This window comes from Palaemon carinicauda, chromosome 20, assembly GCF_036898095.1.
Source record: "Palaemon carinicauda isolate YSFRI2023 chromosome 20, ASM3689809v2, whole genome shotgun sequence".
Taxonomy (NCBI): Eukaryota; Metazoa; Arthropoda; class Malacostraca; order Decapoda; family Palaemonidae; genus Palaemon; species Palaemon carinicauda.
In genome coordinates, this window is record NC_090744.1 from 45,667,628 (window position 1) to 45,692,067 (window position 24,440).

Sequence of the window (24,440 nt, forward strand, 5' to 3'; positions counted from 1 at the left end):
GTCTTGAGAATATGCAAGATTGTCCTCCAGCAGCAATTCTCTGAGTTCCCCTCGAAGGGGCTCTCCCACGAAAGGGCTGGTGAGTGGCAGGAGCTTCCTTTTGCTTTCTTGCTAAAAAGCTAGCCGGGAGGACTTTCTTAGCAGTCGTAGAGATAAGATCTTGCGTAGCCTGTTGTGCCAGAGCTGCCGACAAGTCTTTCACTAAGTCAGGGAGGAAAAGATGGTTACCCAAAGGAGCAAATAAAAGTTCAGATCTCTGAGCAAGGGTCAAACCTGAAGATAGGAAGGAACATAGCATAGCCCTCTTTTTAAGAATTCCTGCCGTGAAAAATGCGAAGAGTTCAACGGAGCCATCCCTCACAGCCTTATCAAGACAGGCAATCAGATGCATCTGAGCCTCGTTCTTTGGGTCTGTGGCCTCTGCAAGAGCTCCGAGAGTACAATGCCCTTCAGCAAATGGTCCATCTCAGAAGTGGACCACATAATCTTCGACTTGCTCATGGCTGACCTGCGTGAGGCGTCAACAAGTCTGGAGAAGTCTCCCTGGGAGGAGGCAGGAACTCCCAAACTGAGAACTTCCCAAGTCTCATACCACACACTAGATCTGGAGGCCAGTCTAGTCGGTGGAAAGGAAAAGGAGGCCTTACCTAGATCCTTTCTCTTGGAAGTCCATTGATTGAGAGTTGAGAAAGCTTTCTTAACCAATCTAGCAAGAACCATTTTCTTGAAGGAGGATGGTTTTCGGGGTCTGCCATTCAAAAAGTGGGAGGGCGGGCTCTGAGGCATCCACAGTGGCGGCCAGAGAGTACAGGGCACTTGCGCATGATAGTGATAAAAGGGAGAGGCCAACTTCCAAACACACAGTCTGAGGAAAAGCAAAAAAAAAGGATTAAGGCTGTCAAAAGCGAGGACGAGAGACAGACACGTCTGCACATCGTCCGAGCCAAAAGTGAAGTGAGACAACTCACCGGTGTGTGGGGGGGAGGGGTAGCAAGCTACCCCTTCCCCTACCCCTTTGCTAACTAGCGCGGGGGTAGTTAACCCTTGTTAAAATTCTATTGGCTCGTCAATTTCAGCTACGCCGAAAGTAAACCCAATGTAAATAGCATGGTTTGTATTTCGGTTACGGAACAAATAACAATTAAAATTATGTAATTCATCTAGGAATGTTCACTAATAGTAAGAACGAAAGAACCCCGAAGGGAAGCGTTCTACACAGAAGCTGAAAAGTTAACAAATACAATTAGATTTCATTAAAAATAATTGAGACAAAATAACAGAGTAGCAACTCAACTCGCAACGAGATGGAAGCTACCGTAATACGTAGTAGTAATAAAAGGGTGAACGACCTCGAGAGAGAGAGAGAGAGAGAGAGAGACCGTAGTCAATCTAACTCCCAATTTCCCTAAGCTGATAGTCCAAGTTCCCCGTAGGGAAGGAGGAACAGCGGAGAAAACAGATTAATAAATAAAGTCCAGCGATGACGATTCCCCATGGCGCCAGAGAATCGAAAGCCAAAGGGAGGACCGAAGGACCAAGGGAGAGATCGCGACCCGTGAAATGTCACCGTGGGGGCCTGGAACCACACGAAGTTGTCGTACACTACACACACACAGCACAAACACTGAAAAGCAAACTTACTGTATTTCTATACTCAAATATATACAAAAACATAAGAATGTTTACATAAATATTAAGTACTGTATAAGAAAAGTAAGTAATTAAGTAAAGACAAAACATTAATGGCTGCCATGCGAGGACGGGACAGAGACGTCTGCCCACCGTCCGAGCCAAAAGCGAAGTGAATCAGTTCACCAGTGTGTGAGGGGGGAGGGGTAGCTAGCTACCTCTCCCCTACCCCCTCGCTAGCTAGCAAGAGGGTAGTTAACCCTCGTTAAAAATCTAATGGCTCGTTATTTCAGATTTGCCGAAAGTAATACCCCATGTAAATAGCGTGGTTTGTATTTCGGTTACGGAACAATTAGTAAACAGGGGAGCTTGTGTAAACGTCCCCAAGGTGAACTCTGAAGGAGGAGAGCGTGGTGCAACAGGCACAAAATGTGAGGGAAAAACTTCCTTAAAAACAGTCATAATCTTTTTAAAATCTAAAGATTGTTGCGAGGATCTAGGTTCCTCTTCCTCTGACAAGGTATCCAAAGGTACAGCTGTGGAAAGGGGGTCATCCACTTCCTCCTCAGAAAAAACATCCGGAAGTTTGACATGCTTGCGAGGCGGAGAATCAACAAAGTGTCGGGAACTGTGTGGAACAGCTTGACAGCCTACATCAGCTTGTCGATGGGTAGCAGGAAGAGAAGGAAGATCGACGTCACGTCAGGGCTGCATCGACTGACGTTCAACATCACGTCAAACCTGACGCTCGGCGTCACGTTTGGCAGCATGCTGAATACTGGAGGTCACGCCAGCGTGACGTGAAACTTCCCGCTTGGAAGCATGGTGAGAAGGGTCACGCTTATTAGAACCGTGACGCTCCGCAAGCGAGGGTTCCTGTCGTTCATGGGCTGGACGGTAAGACTGCATGAATGAGGAAAGTCTCATCTGCAGGTCCTGCAGCATGCTAAAATTAGGGTCAGTCACTAGCGTGTCAGAGCGTGACTTTGGTAACGTCCGTTCCGCAACGTCATTGATGACAACGGGAGCAACAGCACTCACGTCACGTCTGGAACGTCCAGACGAAACCCCAGAACCGTGACCCTGCAAAGGGGTCTCCGGAGCAACCATACCAGACATTTTAAGGGGACGTTTGGCAGGTGTACCTTCATCAGATGAAGGCAGACGTTCTGGACTGCTCCAATGACTGCAGCCAGGACGTTGACTTTGATCTGAAGGGATCAATTTCCTCTTGAGAGGTCTGGAATCCTGACGCCAGTTTTTTCTACTGACGCAAACGTCATCAGAGGATGAGGAGAATTTAGCCTCACCTCTCCCATGATAAGGGCGATCGTTACGTGCAACGTCAACCGCAACTCGAGAGGGGACGTCTGTCCGTGAGTTAAAATCTATCGTTCCCTTTCATCGTTTGACATTCCTTCTCCCAGGGGTTGGGGAGCTTGAAAGCGGTCTCGTACTGGGTGAACAACAAGTAGGAACAGACATACCCTCCGCAACACTGAACACATTCTTCGCACTTTTATCACTAACACTGGCACTTTTCAACAATTTAACGTCGGACATTAGCTGGTTCCTGTCCGTAGCAAGCGATTCGACCTTGGTACCAAAGGCATGAATCGCCTTCATCATGTCCATCAGTGAAGGCTCATTAGTGCTAGTAGGGGGTTCATGGACTACCATTACAAGGGAAGGAATATGTACAAGTACATGGGGAGAGGAAAATTCTCTAGAGTGAGAAGAGCTTCTTCTAACCCTATCTCTCTCTAACTTACGAATGTACTTCTCATATTCAAGCCACTCGGTATCAGATAAAATAGCACACTCATCACATCAACCCCTAACTGACATATTTTACCTCTACATTTGTTACAAATAGAGTGGGGATCGATCGAGGCTTACGAAGGCGGGTCTTACAGCCTTTCACACATTTCCTATACACAGGGGAAGGGTTGGCCATTTTGGAATGTCCAGTGAGAGATCAAACAAGCAAGGGTCAAAAGTAGTCAAATCAAAAAGAGTTTCAAGAAAAGTCGTAAGAAAATCCAACCAAGCGAATGCCATTAACCAAAAAACAAGTACTTCACCAAAGCTGTAGAAAACAGGAGGTTATGCGCGAGCATAAAAGTTCCAATGTTGTCGCCATAGCGGCAGAGATGAACTGAGGACTTGTGGAATGGTTCCAGTATCCTGGCGAGTGGTGGTGCTAATAGTACACCTAGCTCCCCAATCTACGATAGCCCGCGAGTTCTGTATTTTCTGCCATATGTCAGAGACGTTAGCTATATATATATCCACCGGCTAAGTCTAATGTTTAAAAGTCTTAAGAGTCCTACGACTCCTTCCTGGGAAGGATGTAGGACTCCAACATAGAAGATGGCAAGTTCTTTCCAGCCCCCACTTGAGAAGACTTTTCAGCGCGAGGAGGGGTTTCCCTCACTGGTGCAATGGGGAAAAGTCTCACCTCACGTGATCCCCCGGAGGACGGGAAGTACTCGTCCGACAGGGAAGGAGAGAAAGTCTGGGGGAGTAAAGGAACTTGCCTCGAAGGCTTGCTTGGAGTTAACTTAGCCCTTGGAGAAGTTACCGCGTCCGGAACTCCTCTTTTTCTCTTCAGAGGGGTAGAGACAGCCAAGGATCTGTGACCTAATTCAGAGAAAACAGGCTTGAACGCCTGTGTAACTGCTCTGATTAGTGCACCGAACCAAGGTTGTTGACTGACAGAGGCGCTGTCAGACACCCCCTTTGAAGGGACAGGGATAGAAGGATCCCTGGGAGGAGTTCCCATAGGTGGGTTCGCCTGAAAAGGAATAAGGATCCTGGACCCCTCCGGACGTTTCCCTTCCGCCACAATACGCGCTGTTATGCGTTTGCGGGGAGGGGAATGCGGCGATGGCGACTTTGCCGTGCGGTCTCCAGCAGCCTCGCGCGATGGAGAATATCGGGGGTCGCATGCGGGAGACTGCTGGGGCGTGTGGGCGACTGCGAGGGCGCGCAGGAGACTGATGGCGCACAGGAGCATGCGCGGGAGACTGTGGACGCACAGGCGAGCACGCGGGAGACTGATGGCGCACGCGCGGGGGAGAATATTCGCGCACGCGTGGGCGTGCAGGATCAGGGCGTCAAACGCGTAGACGCGCGGGCGAGAGTTCGCACGCCCCTGAAGAAACCGTAGGGCGAGCGTGCACAGAAGAGATACCCCTGGCGCGCAGTTGAAGCCTGTGCTGCTCGTGGGCGCACATCTTGTAGTCGCGCAACTGCAGGAAAGGATGGGCGAGGGCGCGCGCGTATCCTCGTGGACGCGTGCAGGAGACTGCCCGAGTCGGCGCAATGGCGAGCGCTGGCGCGTGGGAAAAGTCAGTATAGACTTCCCAACAGCGCCCAGATCTGAAGATAATGGGCGTGCAGGAGAGATGACTGCTGTGCGTGGGCGCTGAGCGCGAGAGAGCACTGGCGCGTGAGAGAGCGCTGGCGCGCAGGAGGTTAATGGAGCACAGGTGAGAGATATGTTATTTTCCTTAGTAAAATAAATTTTTTAATATACTTACCCGATGATCATGTAGCTGTCAACTCTGTTGCCCGACAGAAAAAACCTAAGGTCGGGATACGCCAGCGATCGCTATACAGGTGGGGGTGTACAACAACAGCGCCATCTGTCGAGTAGGTACTCAGGTACTTCTTGTCAACAAGAACCAATTTTCTCCTCGGTCCACTGGGTCTCTATGGGGAGGAAGGGAGGGTCCTTAAATTCATGATCATCGGGTAAGTATATTCAAAAATTTATTTTACTAAGGAAAATAACATTTTTCAATATTAATCTTACCCGATGATCATGTAGCTGATTCACACCCAGGGGGGTGGGTGGAGACCAGCATACATGTTAACATTAGAAGCTAAGTATCCCGTATTTCATTTTAGCAGTTATTCAAAATAACAAACATAAAATAAATAAGTACCTGGTAAGGAAGTCGACTTGAACCATTACTCTGCCTTTTTAAGTACGTCTTCCTTACTGAGCCTAGCGATCCTCTTAGGATGCTGAGCGACTCCTAGGTGCTGAAGTATGAAGGGCTGCAACCCATACTAAAGGACCTCATCACAACCTCTAATCTAGGCGCTTCTCAAGAAAGAATTTGACCACCCGCCAAATCAACCAGGATGCGGAAGGCTTCTTAGCCTTCCGTACAACCCAAAAACAACAATAAAAAGCATTTCAAGAGAAAGATTAAAAAAGGTTATGGGATTATGGGAATGTAGTGGTTGAGCCCTCACCTACTACTGCACTCGCTGCTACGAATGGTCCCAGGGTGTAGCAGTTCTCGTAAAGAGACTGGACATCTTTAAGGTAAAATGATGCGAACACTGACTTGCTTCTCCAATAGGTTGCATCCATTACACTCTGCAGAGAACGGTTCTGTTTGAAGGCCACTGAAGTAGCGACAGCTCTAACTTCATGTGTCCTTACCTTCAGCAAAGCATGGTCTTCTTCCTTCAGATGAGAATGGGCCTCTCTAATCAAAAGCCTGATGTAATAAGAAACTGCGTTCTTAGACATCGGTAAAGCAGGTTTCTTAATAGAACACCATAAAGCTTCTGATTGTCCTCGTAATGGCTTTGTACGTCTTAAATAGTACTTAAGAGCTCTTACTGGGCATAGTACTCTCTCTTGTTCGTTACCAACCAAGTTGGACAGGCTTGGGATCTCGAACGACTTGGGCCAAGGACGAGAAGGAAGCTCGTTTTTAGCTAAAAAACCAAGCTGTAAGGAACATGTAGCCGTTTCAGATGTAAAACCTATGTTCCTGCTGAAGGCGTGAATCTCACTGACTCTTTTAGCTGTTGCCAAGCAAACGAGGAAAAGAGTCTTTAATGTGAGATCCTTAAAAGAGGCTGATTGAAGCGGTTCAAACCTTGCTGACATCAGGAACCTTAAAACCGCGTCTAGGTTCCAGCCTGGTGTGGCTAACCGACGCTCCTTTGAGGTCTCAAAAGACTTAAGGAGGTCCTGTAGATCTTTGTTGGTGGAAAGATCTAAGCCTCTGTGGCGGAAGACTGCTGCCAACATGCTTCTGTAACCTTTGATCGTAGGAGCTGATAGGGATCTTACATTCCTTAGATGTAAAAGGAAGTCAGCTATCTGTGTTACAGAGGTACTGGTTGAGGAAACTGAATTCGCCTTGCACCAGCTTCGGAAGACTTCCCATTTTGACTGGTAGACCTTGAGAGTGGATGTCCTCCTTGCTCTGGCAATCGCTCTGGCTGCCTCCTTCGAAAAGCCTCTAGCTCTTGAGAGTCTTTCGATAGTCTGAAGGCAGTCAGACGAAGAGCGTGGAGGCTTGGGTGTACCTTCTTTACGTGCGGCTGACGCAGAAGGTCCACTCTTAGAGGAAGAGTCCTGGGAACGTCCACTAGCCATTGCAGTACCTCGGTGAACCATTCTCTCGCGGGCCAGAGGGGAGCAACCAACGTCAACCGTGTCCCTTCGTGAGAGGCGAACTTCTGCAGTACCTTGTTGACAATCTTGAACGGAGGGAACGCATACAGGTCTAAATGGGACCAATCCAGAAGAAAGGCATCTACGTGAACTGCTGCTGGGTCCGGAATCGGTGAGCAATAATTCGGGAGCCTCTTGGTCATCGAGGTAGCGAACAGATCTATGGTGGGCTGACCCCACAGGGCCCATAGTCTGCTGCAAACATTCTTGTGAAGGGTCCACTCTGTGGGGATGACCTGACCCTTCCGGCTGAGGCGATCTGCCATGACATTCATGTCGCCTTGAATGAACCTCGTTACCAGCGAAATCTTTCGATCTCTTGACCAGGTGAGGAGGTCCCTTGCGATCTCGAACAACTTCCTCGAATGAGTCCCTCCTTGCTTGGAGATGTACGCCAAGGCAGTAGTGTTGTCGGAGTTCACCTCCACCACCTTGCCTAGAAGGAGGGACCTGAAGTTTCTCAAGGCCAGATGAACTGCCAATAGCTCCTTGCAGTTGATGTGAAGTGTTCTTTGCTCCGGATTCCACGTGCCCAAGCATTCCCGTCCGTCCAGTGTCGCACCCCAGCCCGTGTCCGATGCGTCCGAGAAGAGAAGGTGGTCGGGGGTCTGAACAGCCAATGGTAGACCTTCCTTGAGAAGAATGCTGTTCTTCCACCACGTCAGCGCAGACCTCATCTCTTCGGATATAGGAACTGAGACCGCTTCTAGCGTCATGTCCTTTCTCCAGTGAGCAGCTAGATGATACTGAAGGGGGCGGAGGTGGAGTCTCCCTAACGCGATGAACTGGGCCAGCGATGAAAGTGTCCCTGTTAGACTCATCCACTGCCTGACTGAACATCGGTTCCTTCTCAGCATGCTCTGGATGCATTCTTGGGCTTGACTGATTCTGGGGGCCGACGGAAAAGCCCGAAAAGCTCGACTCTGAATCTCCATACCTAGATAGACAATGGTTTGGGATGGGACGAGTTGGGACTTCTCTATATTGACCAGGAGACCCAATTCCTTGGTCAGATCCATAGTCCATCTGAGATTCTCCAGACAGCGACGACTTGACGGAGCTCTTAAAAGCCAGTCGTCCAAATAGAGGGAGGCTCTGATGTCTGCCAAGTGAAGGAATTTGGCAATATTCCTCATCAGTTTGGTAAACACAAGAGGTGCCGTGCTTAGGCCAAAGCACAGGGCTTGGAACTGGTAAACGACCTTTCCAAAGACGAACCTTAGGAAAGGTTGGGAGTCTGGATGGACGGGGACATGAAAGTACGCGTCTTTTAGGTCCAACGAGACCATCCAGTCTTCCTTCCTGACCGATGCTAGCACCGACTTCGTCGTCTCCATTGTGAACGTCTGCTTGGTGACAAAAGCATTGAGAGCACTGACGTCCAGCACCAGTCTCCAGCCTCCTGTCTTCTTCGCTACCAGGAAGAGACGGTTGTAGAAGCCCGGGGATTGATGGTCCCGGACTATGACTACCGCTCCCTTTTGTAGCAAGAGAGACACCTCTTGCTGCAAAGCTAGCCTCTTGTCCTCCTCCTTGTAGTTGGGAGAGAGGTTGATGGGAGTAGTTGCTAGAGGGGGATTGCGCCAGAACGGAATCCTGTACCCCTCTCTTAGCAACTTCACAGACTGAGCTTCTGCACCTCTGCTCTCCCAAGCCTGCCAGTAGTTCTTGAGCCTGGCTCCCACTGCTGTCTGGAGAGGTAGGCAGTCAGATTCTGCCTTTTGAGGACTTGGAACCCTTCTTCTTTTTGCCACGATGACTGTCGGCACGGGTACCTCCTCTGCTGGAGGTTCTGCCACGAAAGGGCGGGATGAACCTAGATGCTGGTGTGTCCATCCTAGGTCTAGGCACGGAAGGTAAGGCTGTGACTTTACGTGCGGAAGAAGCCACCAGGTCATGGGTATCCTTCTGGATCAACGAGGCAGCAATCCCCTTGATCAGCTCTTCCGGAAAGAGACACTTGGAAAGCGGAGCAAACATCAACTCCGACTTCTGGCATGGTGTGATCCCCGCAGACAAGAAGGAGCAAAGGTGATCTCTCTTCTTAAGCACTCCAGACACGTACGAAGCCGCAAGCTCACCAGACCCATCCCGAATGGCTTTGTCCATGCTAGACATGATAAGCATGGCAGAGTCCTTATCCGAAGGGGAGGTCTTTCTGCTTAACGCTCCCAAACACCAGTCGAGGAAGTTGAAGATCTCAAAAGCACGAAAAACTCCCTTCAACAGATGGTCCATGTCAGAAAAGGACCAGCAAATCTTAGATCGTCTCATAGCCAGCCTGCGGGGAGAGTCAACCAGACTTGAGAAGTCGCCCTGGGCAGAGGCAGGAACTCCCAAGCCAGGTTCCTCTCCTGTGGCATACCAGACGCTAGATTTGGAAGCAAGCTTGGTAGGCGGAAAGATGAAGGCAGTCTTCCCCAGTTGCTTCTTGGACTGCAACCACTCTCCCAGTACCCTCAAAGCTCTCTTGGATGAGCGCGCAAGTACGAGTTTCGTAAAGGCAGGAGCTGCTGACTGCATGCCTAAAGCGAACTCGGAGGGAGGTGAGCGCGGGGTTGCAGACACAAACTGTTCCGGATACAGTTCCCTAAACAGAGCAAGGATTTTCCTAAAGTCTAAGGAGGGAGGCGTAGACTTGGGTTCTTCTATGTCGGAGTGCGGATCGTCCAAATGCGCAGCTTCGTCGTCATCAGATACTCCATCATCCGAAAGCTGAGGAGGAAGTGGCAAAGGTGGAGCAGAAAGCTGAACGGCTGGATCAGGCAGCACGGGTGCATGCGTAGCTGCACTGGATCCAACATCATGCCGCTGCTGGTCAGTCTGCGAGCTGGCAACAACAAAAGCGGAGTGCTGGTGCGTGGGAGGGACTGCCGTGGGTTGCGGAGACTGCCGCATTGCGTCAAAACACGGCAGCTTGACAGCACCTTCCCACTGCTGATGCGGTAGCTCACGCATGTCAACGGAAGGTGCCGCATGAACATGCGTCTGGCAGGGTCGACTGCGCATCGGTGGTGGAGCTCTCACAGGTGGAGTGTGGGAGCAGGCAGCCGCAGTATCTGCTGAGCGCACAACCGTGGCAGGTTGTAGGTTAACAGGTGCAGTGTCAACCTTCTCAGCACGATACTCCTGCATGAAGGAAGCAAGCTGAGACTGCATAGTCTGCAGCATGGACCACTTAGGGTCTACCGTGGTTGGTGCGGCAACAGACGGAGTGATTGCCTGCTGCGGAACCACTCTACCTCTCTTGGGAGGTGTGCAGTCTTCAGAAGACTGCGGCGAGTCCAAACTGACCCAGTGGCTACACCTGGGCCATTGGACTCGCTCGGAAGGGACCTTGCGCTTGAGAGGTCGTGAGACCTTGGTCCAACGTTTCTTCCTAGAAACTTCTTCCACAGACGAGGAATGAATGGGCTCACTCGTCTGTTTGTGGATGGGACGATCTCTGACAGATACGTCCGCAACCACTGAGGGTACATCCGTACGCTGATCAAGGCCTGTCGAACCCTTTGGTCCTTCGACATTGCTTCTCCCCTGGGCTTGGGAGCTTGCAAGAGGTCCCGGACTGGGAGGACGACTGGCACGAACAGATGCACCCTCATGCGCAACACTGACACTGACACTTCTCACCGCACTTGCACTCACTACACTTCCCACTGCACTTTTCGCTTTCAACTCTTTGACATCGGCCAAAAGTTGATTCCGGTCATTAGCTAATGACTCCACTCTGTCACCAAGAGCCTGAATGGCACGCATCATGTCCGCCATGGAGGGTTGAGCACTAGTAGCAGGGTCGGGAGTCACCACTACAGGGGAAGGAATAGGTTGAGGGGCATGGGGAGAGGAAAAATCAAACGAGCGAGAAGAACTCCTCCTGATCCTATCCTTCTCTAGCCTACGTGCATTCTTTAGGAATTCATTAAAATCGAATTCCGAAAGCCCAGCGCATTCCTCACATCGATCTTCCAATTGACAGGATTTACCCCTACAATTGGAACAAACGGTGTGAGGATCTATAGAGGCCTTCGGAAGACGCCTAGAACAGTCCCTAGCGCTACACTGCCTGTACTTAGGGACTTGAGAATGGTCAGACATCTTGAATTCTTGAATTAGCCAAAGGGGGGAATCCAAAATCTAGCAAAGTTCATCAACAATTAATCCAAATCTAATCAAAAAGCTTGATAAGCTAATGATAATAGTTCCTGAATAGCGAAAGCTAAAATCTAGAGCGAATACATCACCAAATGCGTGAAAACAACTCCAGAAACAACAGCGTATCCAAGTAGGTCTTGCCGGTGGCACGACAGAGGAAAAATTGGTTCTTGTTGACAAGAAGTACCTGAGTACCTACTCGACAGATGGCGCTGTTGTTGTACACCCCCACCTGTATAGCGATCGCTGGCGTATCCCGACCTTAGGTTTTTTCTGTCGGGCAACAGAGTTGACAGCTACATGATCATCGGGTAAGATTAATATTGAAAATTGCGTAGCTGGGCGTGGGCGCACTTGCTCAGGCAAAGCCTGGCGCGCAGAAGAACGTGGGCGTGTATGCTCTACTTTGCTGGCATAGCGCATAAGGGAAGTATGCGCGCGTTGGCACATACGCCCTTGATGCCCTGTATTAGGGTTAGAAGACATGTCCTTTGAAAGGACGACCTTCCACCGAAGGGGATCGCGAACTATCCACTGAGAGGTCCAGGACCAAAGCAGGAACACTCAGTGATCGCTGATGAGGCTCCTCGGCGGGGGACTGCAATGAAGATGTAGAACCAAAGAGGCGCCTCCTCACCGCAGGTGAAAGAAGGCCTCTCTGGCGAAGAGGAAGGCGAGCCTTGCGACGAATACGCCCTCTGGGGGACGTGGGATCAGCAAGCTGACCTTCTGCAGTCCTCCGAAGAGGAGTCTCTGTAAGTGAACTCTCCAGAGGGGGAAGAAATACTAGCAGGAGAGACTGTTGGACTTAGTTTCTCCCTCGTTGGTTGAACAGGAACGGGAGAAACTAAGCCTTCAGCTACTGTGGGGTTTGAAGGGGCAGAGGTATTAGGAGATACCGCATTGGAGTCCTCTGACACCACAACGTCGACAATCGACAGAGGATCAACCTCTGCCGGAGGCGGCGATTGCTTGACAGCGGCACCCAATTGGATGTAGTCAAGTAAGACTTCCTTGGAGGGCGAACCCTCAAGCCCCAAGGAAGACCAAAGCTGGAAAAGATGGATTAGTGACAAATTCTCCCCCGAGGGGAGAGGTGGAGCTGCCTCGCTAGGGGAGGCAATGCCATCTCTTGAACCCCGAGCTTGGAAAATAGTACAACGGTCTACGCTACCACTCAACGGTCTCTCGAAAGAGACCGACCGAGTGGGAGCTTCAGAGGAGGTTTGAGCAAAGGAAGAAGAGGCCTTGGGTTTTTCTCCTTTCAAAGAAACCTTCGAAGGAAAAATATCCCGTTTAGACTTCTTCTTTCGTCGCCGTGAAAACCTCTCCCACTGGGAGGTAGACCACTCCCTGCACTCACTACACTTATTATCAGTATCACACCATTGACCTCTACAGGAAGGGCAAAGGGCGTGAGGGTCTGTCTCGACCGCCGACATGGAGGTTCCACAGGGGCGGTCGGGTAATCCAGGGCAGGTGCGCATAATAGCAGAGGCCAACCTCACACACAAAACTGTCAAAAAGAGAAAGCAAAAAAAGCATTAATGGCTGCCAATGAGCGGCGGCGAGGATGACAGCGAACACGTCCGACTACCATTCGAGCTGAGAGCAAAGGGAGTTCAAGCACAGGTGTGTGAGGGGGGGGTAGCAAGTTACCCTCCCCTAGCCCTTTAACTAGCGGTGTGGATAGTAAACCCTCGTTAAATTTTAATGACTCGTCATTTCAGCTACGCCGAAAGTAATACCCCTATTAAATAGCGCGGTTTGTATTCCAGTAACGGAACAAATACGGTATTAGAAGAATGGTTAGGATAAAACGCAATATGCCCATGTGGGGTATTGCATAAAAGAATGGGTACTTATGGAATTGGAAGGGTAATATCAAGAAGAATACTTGAATGTCATAGGTAAAAAAAAAAAGAGGAAGAATTATAAGAAAACGAGTCATTCTTGCGTAAAATGTTATTTTTATTAGTAAAATAAATTTTTGAATATACTTACCCGATAATCATGTAGCTGTCAACTCCGTTGCCCGACAGAATTCTATGGAGGGATACGCCAGCTATCACAATACTAGAAGGGGGTGTACTTACCAGCGCCACCTGTGGCCAGGTACTCAAGTACTTCTTGTTGACACCTCCTCAATTATTCCTCGGTCCACTGGTTCTCTATGGGGAGGAAGGGAGGGTCGATTAAATCATGATTATCGGGTAAGTATATTCAAAAATTTATTTTACTAATAAAAATAACATTTTTCAATATTAAACTTACCCGATAATCATGTAGCTGATTCACACCCAGGGGGGTGGGTGAAAACCAGTGTACAAGATTAAAGGATAGCTAAGTATCCCATATTTCATATAACAGTTATCTCAAATAACAATGAAATAATAAGTACCTGGTAAGAAAGTCGAATTGAACCGTTACTCTGCCTCTTTTTTAAGTTCGTCTTCCTTACTGAGCGCAGCGTTCCTCTTGGAGGCTGAATCAACCCAAAGGTGCCAAAGTATATGGGGTTGCAACCCCTACTAAAGGACCTCTACAAAACCTCTAACCCAGGCGCTTCTCAAGAATGAATAGACCACCCGCCAAATCAAAAGGATGCGGAAGGCTTCTTAGCCTACCGTAACAACCATAAAAACAACAATAAAAGCATTCAAGAGAAAGGTTAAAAAAGGTTATGGGATTAAGGGAATGTAGTGGCTGAGCCCTCACCTACTACTGCACTCGCTGCTACGAATGGTCCCAGGGTGTAGCAGTTCTCGTAAAGAGACTGGACATCTTTCAGATAAAATGATGCAAACACTGACTTGCTCCTCCAATAGGTTGCATCCATTATGCTCTGCAGAGAACGGTTTTTATTAAAGGCCATCGAAGTAGCTACGGCTCTTACTTCGTGGGTCCTTACCTTCAGCAATGCAAGGTCTTCCTCCTTTAAGTGAGAGTGGGCTTCTCTAATCAGAAGCCTTATATAATATGAAACCCCATTCTTGGACATGGGCCTCGAAGGTTTCTTGATGGCACACCATAAGGCTTCTGACTGTCCTCGAAGAGGTTTAGACCTCTTAAGATAAAATTTGAGAGCTCTGACAGGGCAAAGAACTCTCTCTAGTTCGTTACCTACCATGTTGGAGAGGCTAGGTATTTCAAACGATCTAGGCCAAGGACGTGAAGGAAGTTCGTTCTTTGCTAGGAATCCAAGCTGAAAAGAACATGTTGCAGATTCGGTCGTGAAACCAATGTTCTTGCTGAAGGCATGAACCTCACTGACTCTCTTAGCTGTTGCAAGGCAGACGAGAAAAAGAGTCTTGAGGGTAAGGTCCTTGAAGGAAGCTGACTGGAGAGGTTCGAACCTAGGTGACATAAGGAACCTTAAGACTACGTCTAGGTTCCAGCCTGGAGTGGATAGACGACGCTCTTTAGACGTCTCAAAAGACTTAAGAATGTCTTGAAGGTCCTTGTTGGAAGAAAGGTCCAAACCTCTGTGGCGGAGAACTGAAGCCAACATACTCCTATACCCTTTAATCGTAGGGGCTGAAAGGGATCTCTCATTCCTAAGATGTAGAAGGAAGTCAGCTATTTGGGTCACAGAGGTATTGGTAGAGGATATTGAATTGGCTCTACACCAGCTTCGGAAGACCTCCCACTTAGACTGGTAGACTCTACGAGTGGAAACCCTTCTCGCTCTGGCAATCGCACTGGCTGCCTCCTTCGAAAAGCCTCTAGCTCTAGCGAATCTTTCGACAGTCTGAAGGCAGTCAGCCGAAGAGCGTGGAGGTTTGGGTGCAACCTGTCTACGTGAGGTTGACGTAGAAGGTCCACTCTTAGAGGTAGAGTCCTGGGGATGTCGACTAGCCATTGAAGTACCTCTGTGAACCATTCTCTTGCAGGCCAAAGGGGAGCAACCAGCGTCAGCCGTGTCCCTTCGTGCGAGAGGAATTTCTGCAGAACTTTGTTTATTATCTTGAACGGTGGGAATGCGTACAGGTCGAGATGGGACCAGTTCAGTAGAAAAGCATCCACATGAACTGCTGCAGGGTCTGGAACAGGGGAACAGTACAGCGGAAGTCTCTTGGTTATGGAGGTGGCAAACAGATCTATGGTAGGTTGACCCCACAAGGTCCAAAGTCTGTTGCACACACTCTTGTGGAGGGTCCATTCCGTGGGAATGACCTGATTCCTTCTGCTTAGGCGATCTGCTGAGACGTTCATATCGCCCTGAATGAACCTCGTGACCAGAGTGAGGTTTAGACCTCTTGACCAAATGAGGAGGTCCCTTGCGATCTCGTATAGGCTCCTCGAATGGGTCCCTCCTTGCTTGGAGATGTAAGCCAAGGTTGTGGTATTGTCTGAGTTCACCTCCACCACTTTGCCTAGCAGGAGGGACTTGAAGTTCAACAGGGCTAAATGAACTGCTAGTAGCTCCTTGCAGTTGATGTGGAGTAATCCCTGTTCTTCGTTCCACGTTCCCGAGCATTCCCGTCCGTTCAAGGTCGCACCCCAGCCCGAGTCCGATGCATCTGAGAAGAGATGAAGATTGGGGGTCTGAATAGCCAACGATAGACCCTCCCTGAGAAGGAGGTTGTGCTTCCACCACAGGAGAGTGGTCTTCATCTCTTGGGTGATTGGGATAGAGACTGCTTCGAGAGTCGAACCCTTGTCCCAATGAGCTGCAAGATGGAATTGAAGAGGGCGGAGGTGGAGTCTCCCTAGCTCGACGAACAGGGCCAGTGATGAAAGGGTCCCTGTGAGACTCATCCACTGTCTCACCGAGCAACTGCTCCTCTTCAGCATGCTCATGATGCACTCTAGGGCTTGGCTTATCCTGGGGGCCGAAGGAAAAGCCCGAAAATCCTGACTCCGAATCTCCATTCCCAGGTACACAATGGATTGGGAGGGAATGAGTTGAGACTTTTCTATGTTGACTAATAGACCCAGTTCTCTGATTAAGTCTAAAGTCCAATTGAGATTCTCCAGACAGCGACGACTCGTGGAGGCTCTCAGCAGCCAGTCGTCCAAGTAGAGGGAGGCTCTGATGTCCGATAAGTGTAGGAATTTTGCTATATTCCTCATCAGATGAGTAAAGACCATAGGAGCTGTGCTTAGGCCAAAACACAGGGCTTGGAATTGGTAGACAACCTTTCCGAAAACGAATCTCAGGAAAGGTTGGGAGTCTGGATGAATAGGAACGTGAAAGTAGGCATCTTTCAAGTCCAACGAGACCATCCAGTCCTCCTGCCTGACCGCTGCTAAGACCGACTTCGTCGTCTCCATCGTGAACGTCTGCTTGGTGACATACGCGTTGAGCGCGCTGACGTCCAGCACCGGTCTCCAACCTCCTGTCTTCTTGGCCACAAGAAAGAGACGGTTGTAGAAGCCCGGGGATTGATGGTCCCGGACTATAACCACTGCCTTCTTCTGCACAAGTAGCGACACCTCCTGGTGCAATGCTAGCCTCTTGTCCTCTTCTTTGTAGTTGGGAGAGAGGTTGATGGGCGATGTGGTCAGAGGTGGTTTGAGGCAGAATGGAATCCTGTAACCGTTCCTCAGCCAACTGACAGACTGGGCGTCTGCACCTCTCTTCTCCCAGGCTCGCCAGAAGATCTTGAGTCTGGCTCCTACTGCTGTCTGGAGATGCGGAGAGTCAGTTTTTACCTTTAGATGTCCTGGAGCCTTTCCTGGACTTGCTCCTGTAAGAGTCTGGACGGGAGCTTCCTCGGCTGGGGGCTCTACCACGAAAGGGCGGTATGAACCTCGTAGCAGGGGTATCAGCCACTGGTGAGCGATAAGTCTTGGGGACTGAGGTAGTAACCTTAGACTTACGAGCCGATGAGGCTACAAGATCGTGTGTGTCCTTTTGTATCAGGGCAGCAGACAAGTCCTTAACCAGCTCTTCAGGGAAGAGGAACTTCGAGAGCGGAGCAAAAAGGAGTTGTGACCTTTGGCAAGGTGTAATGCTGGAGGAAAGGAAGGTACACAGCTGTTCCCTTTTCTTCAAAACCCCTGATACAAACATCGACGCAAGCTCACCAGATCCATCCCTAATGGCCTTATCCATGCAGGACATTAATAGCATGGCAGAATCCTTGTCCGCAGGAGAGGTCTTCTTGCTGAGGGCCCCCAGGCACCAGTCAAGAAAGTTGAACATCTCAAATGCTCTAAACAGTCCTTTCAGTAAGTGATCAAGGTCTGAGAAGGTCCAGCAAACCTTAGAGCGCCTCATTGCAGTTCTCCGAGGCGAGTCCACCAGACTTGAGAAGTCAGCCTGGGCAGAGGCAGGTACTCCCAAGCCTGGTGCTTCTCCTGTGGCATACCAAACGCTCGCTTTCGAAGTGAGCTTAGTCGGCGGGAACATGAAAGAAGTTTTGCCAAGGTGTTGCTTAGACTGCAGCCACTCCCCTAAGATCCTTAATGCTCTCTTAGAGGACCTTGCTAGGACTAGCTTAGTATAGGAGGACTTAGCTTGTTGTATGCCCAGCGAAAACTCAGATGGCGGAGAGCGGGGAATAGCAGAGACAAAGTGGTCTGGGTAAACCTCCCTAAGCAGAACCAAGACCTTACGAAAGTCAATAGACTGTGGAGAAGGCTTGGATTCATCCACGTCTGACGAGGGATCCAGGTGTGCCTCCTCATCATCAGACGCCTCATCACCAGAGTGTAGCGAAGATATCGGACAAGAATGCTGAACAGCAGAGTCAGAACGAGTAGGAACAATAGTAGTGGTTTCCTCTTCAAGTAACTGTTGAGGGAGAACCTGAGGCTCAGACTGCAAAGGCTGAATAACAGACGAAGCAGAAGGAAGGCGCATGGGTGGAGGAGGCTGACTCCTAGCATGAGTGGTTGAACCCAAGGATTGCGCTTGCTGAGCGGTTGGTGGAAGCGGAGTAGCAAGTTCCTGTTCCTGTGGTGTGAGCGGAGCGTGATGAGGTTGAGGCTGCGCAGAACAAGGTAAATGTCTCGCAAGCTGAGGCTCCTGAGGCGCAAGGCCAAGGTGTAGTGGAGCTTGCCTTGTGGATGGTTGAGCTCGCTGCAGCGAGAGCTGAGGAGACTGACTCGTGGACGGGAGAGGTTGTTGTACCTCAGCCAAGAGTTGCACCACTGGTGGAGCAGCAAAGGGAGGCGGAGGAAGAGAGGTATAATCCTCCTGATCCCATAGCAAAGGTTGCCTTAAAGAAGGCGGAGGCTGAACACCACTGGGAACAGCAAACTCAGACCGTGGCTCAACATCGTACGCCTGGCAGGTGGTACTGCGATCAGGCGGAGCAAGCGCAGGCGGAGCGAGCGCAGGCGGAGCGAGCGCAGGCGGAGCGAGCGCAGGCGGAGGGAGTGTAGGCGGAGGCGGAGGTGCAACACTCTCAGCCCGACACTCACGCATCAAGTCCGAAAGCTGTGCTTGCATGGACTGTAGTAGAGTCCACTTAGGGTCGGCAGAAACTACAGTAGGCTGAGGTAAAGCCTTAACAGTCGAGCTCTGTTGTGGCAGAACCTTACTCCTCTTGGGCGGAGTGCAGTCGACAGATGACTGCGGCGAGTCAGAGCTGAGCCAATGACTGCAACCTGGCTGAGCACTCGCGGACTGGACTCTGCGTTTAAGTGGTCTCGAGACCTGAGACCAACGTTTCTTCCCTGACAGATGATCAGCGGACGAGAAAAAGACGGGCTCAATCGTCTGCGGGTGGGAGTGACGGTCTTTGGAAGACACGCCCGCAACCACCGAGGATACTTCTGTGCGCCTAACAAGGCCTGCCGAACCCTTATGCCCTTCGACATTGCTTCTCCCCTGGGCATGGGAGCTTGCAAGAGGTCCCGGACTGGGAGGACGACTGGCTCGCACAGAAGAATCCTCACGCACCACACTGGCACTGACACTAGCACTTGGCACTGCACTGACACTAGCACTCGTCACAGCACTGGCACTAACTCCACCCACTGCACTCTTGACCTTAAGTTCCTTGACTTCGGCCATCAGAGACTTATGGTCACTTACCACTGACTCTACTTTATCGCCTAAGGCCTGAATAGCACGCAAAACAACAGACATATCAGGCGGAGGGCAAACAGTAGGTTCGGGGGTAGCCACTACAGGGGTAGGAAAAGGTAGGGGATCATGAGGTGAGGAAAACAGTGAAGAGTGAGAAGAACTCCTCCTAACTCTACCTCTCTCTAACTTAGATGAATATTTTAAAAGACGGACAAATTCCAGTTCCGAAAGTCCGGCGCATTCCTCACATCGATTTTCTAACTGACAGGGCCTGTCCCTACAGTCAGAACAAGCGGTGTGAGGATCTACCGAGGCCTTCGGAATACGCTTATTGCAAGACCTAATCTATGGGAGGGGGCTTGCGAAATGTCAGACATCTTGAATCCAAAGAGTTAGCCAAAGGGGTTTCCAAAATCAAGCAAAAGATCGTTAACCGTTATTCAGGACTATATAAAAGCTATCTAGCTAATATAAGAAGGTTTCCAGTAATGCGACAGCCGAAATCTGAGAGAATACTTCACCAATTAGCCGTGAACAAACTCGAAGATCATAAGCGTATCCCAGAACGTCTTGCCGGAAGCACGACAGAGGAATAATTGAGGAGGTGTCAACAAGAAGTACTTGAGTACCTGGCCACAGGTGGCGCTGGTAAGTACACCCCCTTCTAGTATTGTGATAGCTGGCGTATCCCTCCATAGAATTCTGTCGGGCAACGGAGTTGACAGCTACATGATTATCGGGTAAGTTTAATATTGAAAAACATATGTACATGTGAGTATTACAAAAAAGGACGGGTACATGGGGTATAAGAAGGGCTAGGTCAAGTACAATAAAAATACTTGAATGACATGGGGAAAAATGGGGAGGGGTTATAAGGAAACAAGTAATCCTATTGGTAAAAATAAAGGAGGGCGAGGTTTAAGCGCAGGAGGGCAGGGTTTAAGCACAGACGATCTAAAACTGGTATGTACATACGAACGAACGGGAGAGAATACAACCGACCCATAGAATGTCAACAAATAAATGAAAAATATGCAGTTAGTATAGGATATTATTATACGTCCAAGAACATAATGCATGGAAAAGAAAAGATTTGTTTTACCATTATATACCGTTTCCCCAGTATGTTTTCCCCACCCATAACCCCGAGTGCCCACCAGGGGTTACTCATTATAGGTGGATATATATATATATATATATATATATATATATATATATATATATATATATATATATATATATATATATACAGCAAATTCTGTCCTGCACCCATATATATATATATATATATATATATATATATATATATATATATATGTTATTTAGAACGGAATTACTCCAAATCCTGTTGATTATGAAGATACACAAATATACAGGTTGATATTAATTACATGTGTAACATTTCCATATGTGATATAATGAAATTGTGTCTTATTTTCAAAGACGAATAAAACATAGTGAACGGAATATATAAACTCATAACGGAATATGATTGAAAGTTATCGTTAGGAGTGTTAGGCTATCTACTGTCAATATTATGACGTGATCAAATCGCCTGTCTGATGAGTCATATTTTGTGGCAGTTTCCTGTAACCTGTCTGCGTGAAATGATTGATATTCATCTATCTCTATCTCTATCTCTCTCTCTCTCTCTCTCTCTCTCTCTCTCTCTCTGGCTACTGATATACAAAGGCTCCTATATATATATACATATATATATATATATACATGTATATATATGTATATATATATATATATATATATATGTATATATATATATATATATATATATATATATATATATATATATATATATATATGTATATATATATATATATATGTATATATATATATATATATATATATATATATATATACATATATATATACATATATATATATATATATATATATATATATATATATATATATATATATATAGGAACCTTTGTATATCAGTAGCCAGTTCCTCAGACATTCATCAAAAATAGACACCAGCTAACCAAAATTTTCGGTAATTTTTTATTGTATTACAGGGTGAGATTTCGAACAGAAAATAAATGTTTTCCTATAGTAAATAATGTGATTTAACAGAATTTGCTGTTCATTTCAATCGGAAACAAACAGATCAACCAATTCGGCTAACTTTAAGTTGCACGGTGTCACTTCTCTTACGAATGTACTGCGAACGATAACATTAGCAACGCAATAATACACAGTGTTACCAACGTTGACGTATGGTACACAGAGTTACCAACGGCACGCTGACATTACTAACGATAGGAATGATAGATATTTCCATACGAATTTTAAATAATTTCTCCATATAAGTTTTACCCAATATACAAAAAGTACAAAAAGGGCACAGAACCTAACAAACCCACCTAACCTAGCCTAGTAGTATGACAGGTCACAAAATAACATTTGATCTACATCGGGCATTGGCAGCACTGGTTACTGTATTTTTTCATGACACAATCTTTACAACGGCGCCTCCAAAGTTTATTCAGATATACTGTTTTGTATTTTCCTCCGGTTATTATAATTTCAAGAAAGTAATGAATAGAGAAGGAAAGGCTTATTTTACGTTTATATATCGATTCCCCAGTATTTTTCCCCCCCAAAACCCCGAGTTCCCACTGGGGGTCCCCCATTATCGGAGGATATAGATGTATATATATTTCTGAAACTATTCATTTGCGACGGGAACGAGTATCATTTTCAAAGAGCGTAATTTTTTCTATAAGAAAAAGTTGTTTTCCTAGGTTACATCGCCCTGTAATACACTACAATGAAACCAAATTTTCCCCCCTAACTACCCTACAAGCCATGTCTTTACCTACTTACCTAACGGGGGGGGGGGAGGCTGACGCCCCCTTACACTGTCGTATTCTAACTTAGACATAAGAATGCATACAGGTGGCTGCTATCATAAATACAACCCAATAAAAAATCGGCTTTGCCATTAATAAGAAAGTTTACGTCTGTTGCAATACACAAAACTCAATTATTTAATTGTCTGATAATCATATCAGGTCTCATCGATGTCTGTCATGAATAGAGTTGACCACCCACATATTTTATATCGCGTTAGGTTAACTGCCAGATATAATTCTGCCATCATTCAATATTACATTTCAAGATATACATAGTACTAGACTAACAAATTACTCCAAAATCTAATCAACGGTATAAGGTGTACAAAATAATCCAATTTTACCGTGAACACTGAACAACGTCGGGTTAATGAATTTGAAGTCGTCCCGAAGTTTGTTTGTTGGTTAGATCAGATCATGTTCAGGTTGAGGCTTCGTCTTTGCAACGGCGCCTCTGTTACTTTAAGTTTTGTGTGCTCCTTATTATCACTTAAGATAAAATACTGATATAGGGAAAACATACTGGAAAAGTGTAGCACTACCTTCTATATTATATTGAACAAATGTAATTAACTTAACAGAAACTGAATTAGAAAAGTTGCAGAGAATAGAGAATAAAGTGTATAGAAGGATATTAGGGGGTGTAAAGAATACAGTAATTGTAGCCTTGAGAGGGGATGTAGGAGCATCTGCTATGAAAACAAGGGTAATTGATGGAAAGCTGAGGTACCTTAATTGCATTTGTAAGGGAGAGAAGGACATACTAACAGCAATAGGCAATGATAAGGAAGAAAAAGAGAGGAAGTGGTGGATGCATGCGAAGAAGTATGCTGAAGTATGTGGTATGGCGATGAGAGAAGTCGAGAGATGTACGAAAGAGGACATAAAAAAGAGAACAAGAGAATGGGACACAAGTAAATGGAAGAGTGAAATGGAGAGCAAGGAGGGTCTAATTCTGTATAAAAAAATGGAAAAGTGAAATCAAGGAGGAGGAAGTATATGACAACACATTTTCGTCAATTTTATTATTCAGAGCAAGGACAAATACATTGGGCTTGAATATAAAAAAAACAGACATCAATATGGAAATATAAATTGTGTATTCTGTAATGTAGAAGAAAATGCTAACCACTGCATGCTATATTGTCCACAGTATAGTGATATAAGGATAAAAGCAATTGAGCTCCAACAACCATACGAAGAAGATAGTGCACAAACAGTTGGAAAATACCTTTTTTTTTGTGAAGAAAATATTGAAAATAAGAAAAATGTACTACGACAAATGTGGATGAAAAGAGAAAAAGTAGTGAAAATAAGGAACACACAAAACTAAAAGGCACAGAGGCGCCGTTGCAAAGGCGAAGCCTCAACGCGAATCTGATCTGATCACTATTTTTTTTTCATCAGGCTGATGAAAAGAAAAAAAAATAGTGATCAGATCAGCTTACAGTGACTCTAAATGCAGTAATAGACTGTAATGCCTATTTGGGAGGGTTGACATACGCATGGTTCTGTGTTGCGTATAAGTGCTTCGATAATCTAGACCTAAAGGACTGCATAAAAGAAATGGGAAAAATGATAGGATGGAAGGAAGCATTGATAGTCTAAAAAATGAATGAAAAGGGTAGAGCAGCCATCAACTGTCCAGCAGGTACAACAGAAGATATAAAGATTGAAGGAAATGTGAGACAAGGAACAATATACGTACCCAAGCTATGCAGTATAGCAACTGACAAAGTCAATAGCATTAGCAGAAAAAAATATCACATTGATAAGAAATATTGAAATAGAATCACTGGTATTTGTAGATGATATAATGTTTCCCACAGGAAGGAAAGAAGTTATCGAAAGTGTCATAAGTAATTGTCATAGCTTGGAGACCCTAAAGAAATTCACTATCAACACCAACCCCAAAAAATCGGGTGTATTAAGAATTAACAAAAGAAAGAATGAGAAACAGGAGGAGATTGAAACAAAAGTGAAGAACGGAAAAGTAAGTTTAGTTAAGGAATATAAGTATCTGGGTGAATGGTACACAGAGAAGGGAAACAAAGAATTGAGTATCAGTAAAAAAAAAAAAAAAAAAAAAAAAAAAAAAAAAAAAAAAAAAAAAAAAAGCCAGAGGGTAGCATGTATGACTCAAGAAATAAGAAAATATGTGGATACGAGAAAAGTAGGAAAGATGGCATTGGAAGTCAGAAAGAAAATATATGAAACAGTTACAGTAGTAGTACCAACAATATTTGCCAACGTGGAGACCTGGAGTGTAATTAGGGACCAAGATATGAAAGATCTAGAAAACCTCCAA

General features: G+C 46.9%; 1 protein-coding gene across 1 annotated transcript in view; it reads right to left on the reverse strand.

Moving 5' to 3' along the window:
• LOC137660322 (uncharacterized) overlaps positions 1–22,534 on the reverse strand; it is a 421,696-nt gene extending 399,162 nt beyond the window's left edge. The window contains exon 1 of the mRNA XM_068395141.1: positions 22,477–22,534. The gene's annotated coding sequence lies outside the window, so the exon portion shown is untranslated. The remainder of the gene's footprint in view (positions 1–22,476) is intronic.
• Positions 22,535–24,440: the final 1,906 nt, after the last annotated feature.